We start from the raw sequence: 9,216 nt of genomic DNA, 5'->3' as shown, positions 1-9,216 counted from the left end.
ACAGAAAACACAAACCTTGAAATGTAATCAAAACCCAATACAGCTCCTTCTTTGTTAAGTGACTCTTTCTTTTTTGACTGTGAGAAGACTAAATCGCCCAAGGAGATGCCTGCTTTGTAGCCACACCAGAAAACCCGGGGTGAATAAGCCCAGTCACTTCACCAGAGATGAGGAAAGTCTCTAGGTCTAAGGTGTCCTAAGGCATATATGACAATCCCACTCAGAAAGCTTACCTGAGCTTAAATATTCAGTATAGACGAGTCTAAATCTTCCAGCTTCTGGATAAGAAGGACCATTTGGAAAAGATCACCTTCAATTGGTGAAGGAAAAAGAAGAGAGAGAAGCTCTACAAATTGTAAACAAAAAAGGACTAAGGTGAAGGAGTTGTATAGAAGAGTGGCCTAGTCCCTCTCATCCTGCTCTTCCATTTCTTGAGGTCCAGGGAACACCATGATTAAAGAAAATGGGAATGCAAACAGACCCCAAAAGATACTTACCTCCTCATTGACAGATAACTTTTGACTTCCTTCATCCCTTCAGACTTGACTGTTTAGTCAGCATTATTTTCATGTCATGTGTCTCCACAGAAGTGATTTTTCTTCTATACAGGCAGATAAGAGATCTCAAAAGACTAGAATGACACAGGAAGTAGAGAACTTTGCTTTAGCACTTACTTATCTGCCTTTCGTTCAGAAAACCATTTAATCATACTACCAGTCCACCCTACCACATCCTAGGATCCAGACCAATTATCCAGGACTCCAAGAGTAAGGTCCTTTAAATCCTATATCCAACAAGTGGGTTATCTGTTTTACAAGTGCCGTGCCAAAGCTGCCTTTGACTTCTCAGCCAGAAAGTTCAAACACCCATTTACAACTAGGTCAACTGGAGATGGATTTTGGAAGAAGAGTTGAATGATGGCAGCCAGCCTCCCACTCTCCACAAGTTTCTCCATCATCAGTATTGCACCACTTGCTTCACACACAGCATTTTCTAATTAAATTTCATGAAGACAGTCCAAACGTGAATTTGGAGGTAGGACTGGAAGAGGGGAAAAAAGCAATATTAAAGCAGGAAATCCAAGCCATTGCCTTGTTAGGCAATGCTGGAATTAAGGCTAGTGATGCAGCTTGAATTCAGTCCCTTATGTTTGCATCCCACTGTTGTCTTCAAACACATGGTGCACTCTGTTCTTCCCCACAGGATTTTTCCTTACCTGCACTGGTAAGGAAAAAAGGTTGTCCAGCAAAGGAGAAAACTTTAATTCTGGCATTCCCCAGTACAGTTTGCCTAGCAGACATCCAGGTTTTGGACATACAGCTATGTCTCATTTGCTAGGATTTGAAAGAACAAACAGAAGACCAAAGGAGTTCCTCATGGAGTACCTCTTTCCATGTTGTGCACCCAGAAGTTGCAAATTCGTTCCCTGCCACTTGAATTAGGATGGCAACTTAACAGAAAAGGGATGATGGTATCAATTCTATGTCCAAACATTGGTGAGGATTGAGAGAAACATCATGCCTGCAGGTTTCACAAACATTCAGACTGCAGGAATTCAAATACTCAGGTGCAGAATGCAAATGTAGACACATACATTTATTTATCTGTATGCAAGGTTTATATTTATGTAAGCTTGTGCTTTATCTTCTGCACAGTCTGCAGAAAATGAGCTCTCTGTGTCCCATTTCTCTGGATTCTTGGGACTGAATTGAGTGCAGGTAGAATGCAGTTGTCTGAAATAAGGTGTCCCTTCAGGCCATTTGGATATCTTAGGACCACAGGAATTTCCTAAGACATCAAAAGTGGATACAAATCCTGATACTTAGGTTGTAAAATCCTTTCCCAAAGTCTTCTCTGTCTGTGATGTGAGCTTAGACTCCCACCTCACACATACGTGATACATTTATACCTTGAATGTAGGGCTCTATAATCTAGGGCTGACATTTTTGCTGCCACCAGAGAAATAGTAACATTTGGGATTTTAGGCACCATCTAAGCCTTCAAAAGAAGCCTTCTTGAACTTAAGCTCTCATGCTTACCTCCCACCCCAGAGTTTGGTGTTTTCTGCTCCATCCCACCATAGAAAACTATGACTCAGACCTTTATCTTTTCCATCCCTACCCCTTATCTCTGCCTCATTTTCATTCCCTCTCCATTCCCAGCCTCCATTCCTGATCTCATCCAGCTATTTCTCTTTAAATTGAACAAGCTCCAATCTTTGATTTGCTCTCAAAGTCACAATTTCATTTCCTGTCCATCCCTTGACCCACTTTTTTCAGTCAGCCAATTTCAGTTTACCCCTTCCAATTCTCCCACATTTTCCTGTCTTACCTGCACTGGTTGTTATTGCAATAAGTCCCATCAAAACTCATCTAGCCTCAGTCCCATCCACATGCTCCACCTTGTTTTAATCTCTGTAAATACAGAGAATCAGAATGAGAGAAGGAAAATCCCAGGAAGCTACAAGAAAAAAAAATACAGAATTCAAAAAGTCCAGTGATGACCTCAATTCACAGCTGTAACCATAGAAAGCCTCAGGATGAACCTTCCATGGCTAGAGGTCCTTGAATTTTTGGGATTTCAGCAAGTGGTCTGCACATCTCTTGTTGTATGGAAATATGGGCTGTCAGCTAGGATGGAAGGACATTTGGAACTAGGTTAAGTTGAAATAAGGAGTCAAAATAATCTGTTGCCCCTGTGCTTCATGAAAGCAATGCATCAACTATGATGTAAGGGATATTTTCAGTAATTTGCTCATATTCTCTGATAAGAGGCATTGTTAGGAATTTTTTTTCTGCCTCTGCAAGCAGGGTCTTGGGGGAGAAGCCCTCTCAGGGTCTGACCTCTTCTCAGAGCTATTATCTGAAGGGCACTTATTTCTGGGAACTGTGAAAACTAAAGAGATAATGAATTCACACCTGAGGAAAAACAACTTCTTGTTACTTAGCAATGATGCATAAGAGAATTGCTACTGCCATGGTCACTTTCTGTGATAGCTGCCTTGACATAACCCAAGAAACAGTGGTTCTGTTCCAGACACAGTCACAGAACAGAACCACTGCTCTACATAAGATCTTTCTTCTGCCTCTTCCTCCCATGATTACCACCTGTGTATCCCAGGCACAAGATGCCACACTGATGTAATGTTTGCTGATACAAACCCATGGCAAAAATATTAGTGAACAGAATTTCACCAACCTTGTTGCTCACACTTTGTTTTTCATATTTACCTCCTTACAACATGAACAGTTGGCTTTCCCTTTTGTGTGTGTGCATTTGGCTCTTCAGAGTTCCTTAAACTGTATCCAGTTTGATGAAATAGGATTTGAAATCTTCTTCTTTGGGCATCATGTAACTGATGGACAAGACTGCATACCCTGCATTGACAGGGAATGTAGAGCATCCTGTTGAACACACAGAAACTTTGCTTTTGAAACTGAACCACTCCATAGGATGTGACTGTGGTCCACAATCAATTCTGACACTTATAATAAAGCCAAAAACTTTGGAATTTGGTTTTTTCTTTTTTTTTTTTTTTCTTTTTTTTTTTTGTAATGGGATTGTATCTCTTCAGTCTTTTGCTTAGAACTAGATCTCTAATTTCTTCTATCACTAAAGCCAAAATGGATAGTTTAGGGATTCTGCTTGGGTAATGTACACTTTAATGTTAAAAAGCTAATACTGATGTTAAAAGCTAATAATAAAATTACTGCTTCATAGCTCAGTTCCATATTGTAGGGAACTCCACACAGTTTTTATGTATGGTTCCTCTTATAATATTGCTATCAAATGTCTCCAATTACAGCATGAAGAAGTATCACAGATGATAAAATCCCCATCTGTGTTGTTTTTTATCTGGGAATAGTTCTTATTTCTGTACTGACTGTTCTGGTTTTGGTGCTGATACATCACAGGACACCTGTGATGGTGGTTTGCTGCAGCACCACACCAGATTATTCCATAAACTGCAAGTGACAATTTCAGCTTCCCATTGTACCCAGGCAGGTCTCTTAACCTGAGAAGAGAATATTACTTTTTATTACAGTGAGGCCACTTGGCTATCACAGGGGTGAACTCTGAACCAACAAGAACATGATGCTACTCTGGTAGCAATGTGGCAGACCACAGTGAGTGTGCTATCGTGTGTTTCCAGGAGGACAATTTCTGACTACAGGAAAAGGAAACCTACCTTCAGTAGGCTTTCTGGTTACATTTTTCTCTGAATTTTGTTAGCAGTCACTCCTTATCACATGTGTCATCAGAACAGAGTGAAAACTTCAGAGGACCTTCTGAAAGCTAAAAATTCAGAAAAGGGAGCAATTTTTAAATAAAAAATTGACAATGATAGAGAAAAAGATCAATGGAAAAAGGGCAACCACTGTTGGAGAAGTGACGGAATCCTCATATGGACAGATGACTATCATATAGGTAGCTGCCTGCAAGTCTCTGTGGATGCTAGGTAAAAAATTGCTTTTTCTGCCTCCCTGCTATCCAGAAATGCTAATTATCTTATAATATTTTTCTATAAATAAATGGATTTTATTGTTTTAATCAGTCTTTATCATTCACTGTGATAAATACAACAATTTAAATCTCACTTCTGACTGAAACCCATTCCAAGTTCTACCTCTTCTTCTACAAAGGGAGAGGAAAACAGATTATTTTGTTTCTAACCTGAGGTGGCAGCACATAAATCTGAACAAATGGTTCACAAACTCTAAACACAGCTGACTCCATTGAGCTCTGCTTCCTCTGCTAGGTAATAATATGAAAAGATTTTTGTGAAGGGTTTCACACTTTCTAAACAAAACATGCTCTTCAGCCAACGAGTCTATTTACAGAACTGATCCAACGGCTGCTCAAAACTCTTCCTTCCTACAACCCACAAACCTCCCACCAACTTCCTTGACAAATGCAACAATTCATGTTCAAGCCCTGCACCTTCAGTATCCCACAGGTTATGCTGAAAATTATAAAACTGTATTTAAAAAAAAAAAATTTAAAGCCAAATCCAAGTTTCCAAGTCAGGTGATCAGAGAAGATGTTCTTATAATACATTAGGGATTTTTCTGGTTTTCCACATGCTTGCTGCACAGTCTTGGGCCATGCAAGTCTCTCCACCATGAAGATTTAGCAAGTGCACCTGTGCAGCTGTGCCTGTGATTCACCTACCAGATTTCTTCAGCACAACTGGGACCAGGTGAGAAAGCAACCACATTATCATTCAACAACTTTGCAGGGCTGTACTCTGAGGCGTACACAATGTTACACAATACAATACAGAGATGCACACCCATCTTGTGAGCTACAGACACCATGGCATTTGAGAAGTCCTTGGGTGTGAGAAAGAGCACAGCAGCCACTATTTCTCCACAGGTCATCAGGAGGATGATTTTGAGATGAAGACCAGAGACTTGTAGTTAGGAAGTTCAACATCTGGATCTGCTTTTTCCAAAAGGCCTCCTACCCAGTGCAGTTTTGGACTGTGCAGTTTATCTCAAATTAAGCATGGGTGATACTGATCTGCCTCCCAGAGATGTTAAAAAGGGGAACTTATATCAAGATGAAAAAACACCATGACTACAATGAAGGACCAATAGAAGCAGATCTGTCTTGTTTCTTACTCTGCAAGTTTAGTGCAGTTGTACCATTGCCCTCAATACAGGGAGATGAAAAATAAGGAGGCAGAGCTTCCTGAGGTGAAAAGATGGAGAGGGAGAGGCCTCTTCAAGGCAGGAAGAGGTGAGAAGGGGCTGGAGCAGGATAGCACAGAGTCTATTTGAGCTTAAATAGGAAGGTCGCCAACAATTGATTTTCCATTTGATAGTCTAATGAATGATAGCTTGAAATTCAGTGAGCTCCACTCTCTAAGGTACTTCATCACCCTTTCATAATTTTTCTAGTCACTCTCTCTGAAAGCACATGGTGGCAAAGAATGCAGCCTGAAGAGCAGGCACACTGAAAAACAAAGCTTGTGGGGAACGTGGAGGAAAAGCAACCTAGGGAAAATGGTGCTGTGAGTCAGAGGGTGAATTGTAGGGGAAACAGCCTTGTAAATTTTGGCTGGGAACCATGATTAATAAGTTCTGTTTTTTCACTTGTGTTGGAGAAATTAAGGTCTTGAGAACTGAAACTTTCCAGTCCTGCCCAACCCCACAAACTCAGAACCAGAGTCAAGAGGAAGCTGTGCTGCTACACAGAAAAGGAAGCTCAATAATTTGGGTTGAAGATATGAGGGATAGGATCTCCTTTCTTCTCTATTAATGTTTATGTATTACTATTAACAACCCTTATTAAAAAATATTGATGGCACCAGCAGAACTCAAGTTTAGATCCGGTATTTATTTTTCATGCTGTGTCTCTCATCTGAGAGTCAAAACTCCAGGTTGGCACATTATAATTTTTTTAAGCTGAGTATCTCCCTGTTGGGACCAGGCCTGTTTATCTTTGATGCTCTGAGCCCAGCACCCCTGAACAGCAGCAAAGACACCATTGGCTGGCAGACACCAGTGATACAATACTGACACAGTATTTGCTAATTCTCTTTGATCATGTCACTGCAGCAAGTTGAAACAGGTTTCAGGGCACTTCTATTAATTGTTCTCTCACAGCATCAGGACAAACAGTACATACACACCCCACTTGGGCTCTGTGATTTTTTCATCTTTGCAGTCACACTGACTGCATGTCTGTGCTCTTTGTGTTTCCATCAGACATCTCAGGGCATGGATTAGCAGTGGTATGATGATTTCTGGTATTTTCAAGGCTATTTCAAGCATCTCCTGGAGATTTTCAAAAGCTGCCAGGGGAAGGCCCTGACCAATCTGATCTACCTTTGAATTTGTCCTGGCTTAGGCAAGAGGGTTACACTAGAGAGCTCCAGAGTCCTTTTCAGTTTAGATTGCTCTGTAATTTTTGATGTCTACTTGAAAGCAATGGCATTTTGGCCTCAATCAGAATTGCTTCCAAGACTGGGTAGATCCACATCTTTAACTGCAGGCTCAAGGGGGTAAGACTCACAGATTAAAGTTCCATTTCAGGACCATGGAGAACCAAATCTAACCCAAATTTCATATAATTACACAGTTTTACACCAGGGAAGCATTCCTGTGATTTTATAAGCAGCCACGGTCCTCCTCCAGACAGAAGGAGGACCAATGCTCTAGCAAGGCATTATGCCTCTCCCTGTCTTTTTGGACAATTAAGCATTATGCCTAGATCCATAAACCTCCTTCCTTTCTTAATTTTGAAATGCTGCAGAAAGTTAAGGTGGTGGAAACTGGACTCAGCTAGTCTGCTCAGCATTGTATTGTGTAATGAATTGTGGCAGAAGGTCTCCCAGTCTAGCAACATCCAAGCTAGGGCCCCAGGAAGACCCAGGCTCAGCACTGCAGATCCCTCATATTGTATTTCAAGGTGTCATTCACTAGTTACAGATGCATCCCGAGTGCTGCAGAAAGAGTGGGTGTACATCTTCTGTTACTACACACTGACACCTTCACATTTGCTTTGCTGTGAATAAACTTGTTTCACATCCAAAAAAAGAAAGCCAAGGGCATGCCATAAGGTATGGCAGAATGCCAGGAAATTCTTATGAAAACAAACAAAAACCTAAGTATGTTCAAAGCCTTTTAACAGACCCACAGCAAACCTGGAAGGAGATAAAGCCCTCGTTCTGCAGCTTTCAAGTCAGCTGAAGGCACTTCAAAAGACCTTTCTTAGCTGCCATATGGGAGATGGGCTGATTTATTCCTTGCTAGCTAGGCCCATTTTCCAGGCAGCACCTCTGGCACTGCGATTGTGCAGGGCCAAGAAAAACCTCCAAAGAATATGTGAAAAAGCCATTGATACTGTAAGATCCAGAAAGCAACAAATGGCAGGAATCTGATTATAATCAATGTGGTTTTGCATCCTGCTCCACTCAGTCTTGTGATGACACAAAGTGTTCCAGAACTCACCATGTATTTTTAGAAAAAAAAAAAAAAAGCCAACCAAAAAACAAACAAAACAAAACAAAAAAACCCCAAAACCCCCCAAAAGCCACACTAAAAAAACCAAACCAAACAAAACCAACCAACCAAATCAATTCCAAAGAACAAAAAAACAAACAATCAAACCCCATAAACTCAAACAACAACAAGAACAAAACAGCATAAAACAGGGCAAGGGAGAAAAGCTGGTTTTTTTTCTGGGAATGGGTCTGTCACTTATAAACCTGCAGAGACCTTTGCACTGAACTGGTAACTCAGGAGGCAGCAGTGTTTCACAGAGATAAAGAGGAGAGTTGCTGCCATTCAACCAATGAACACATCAGGTGAATGAGAAATTCCCCCAAAAAGTGAGACACCAGCTGGGACCAGCCTAACAAAATGAACTTGTGATGCAACATCTTCATCTTCACAAGATTTGTGGGCAATAAGGAACAGGCAACTCCTCAGGAATCTTTGCTCCAGTGGTAACAGGCTGTTTTCTTTTTGTCTTCCTATCCAGTCCATTCCAGCCAAATTTCGAAGGTTATTCATCAAGCACATTCTGGACAGCTTTAGACTGACATTTTTTAGGCTATGCTGCAGCTGTTTTTCACATGAAGAGAAACACCAGATCCATAACAATCCTGGAAAGATCTACCCAGATTTCAAGTCGCCAGTCTAAAAGAGTAGAGCCAACTCTATGACCAAACTTAAATTTTCAGCAAATATGAGTCTGGTCTCCAAAATCAAAGGATTGTGTTGGTTCAGATCAAATTTAAGGACCATAGTTCTCTGACTTGGCTGGACTGAGAACCCATTCATTAACTTTGCTTGCCCAGACACAAGCAAATATTGAAGGACTACCTCAATAGGGTTTTTTGTTTGTTTGGTTGTTGTTTCTTGAGGGTCCTTTTGTTTTGTTTGTTTGGTTTTTAGTTCAGGGCGGGTTTCTCAAACTTGTTTTTCAAATAGTTTCTCCTGCTCCAGAGCTTTCCCCATGCCTTTGAGGCCTCTTGTGAAGTACTTGGGGCTGCAGAGGAGCACAGATGTCTCAGCAGTAACATAACTGAGCTGAAATAAATAGAATTTAAAATAAGAATTTAAAATAAGAATTATATTTAAACCAAAGGTTTCAGAAACAAAGGGTATGGGCTATTTTATATGCTAAGTCTTGTTAAAAGAATCCCTACCCACACAGGTTAAAAAAAGGGCTATCACTGTTTCAGTAACCCTTCAACGCTTTCAT

The sequence above is a fragment of the Ammospiza nelsoni genome, chromosome 3 (genome assembly GCF_027579445.1).
Source record: "Ammospiza nelsoni isolate bAmmNel1 chromosome 3, bAmmNel1.pri, whole genome shotgun sequence".
NCBI classification, from domain to species: Eukaryota; Metazoa; Chordata; class Aves; order Passeriformes; family Passerellidae; genus Ammospiza; species Ammospiza nelsoni.
This window is presented reverse-complemented; position numbering follows the sequence as displayed.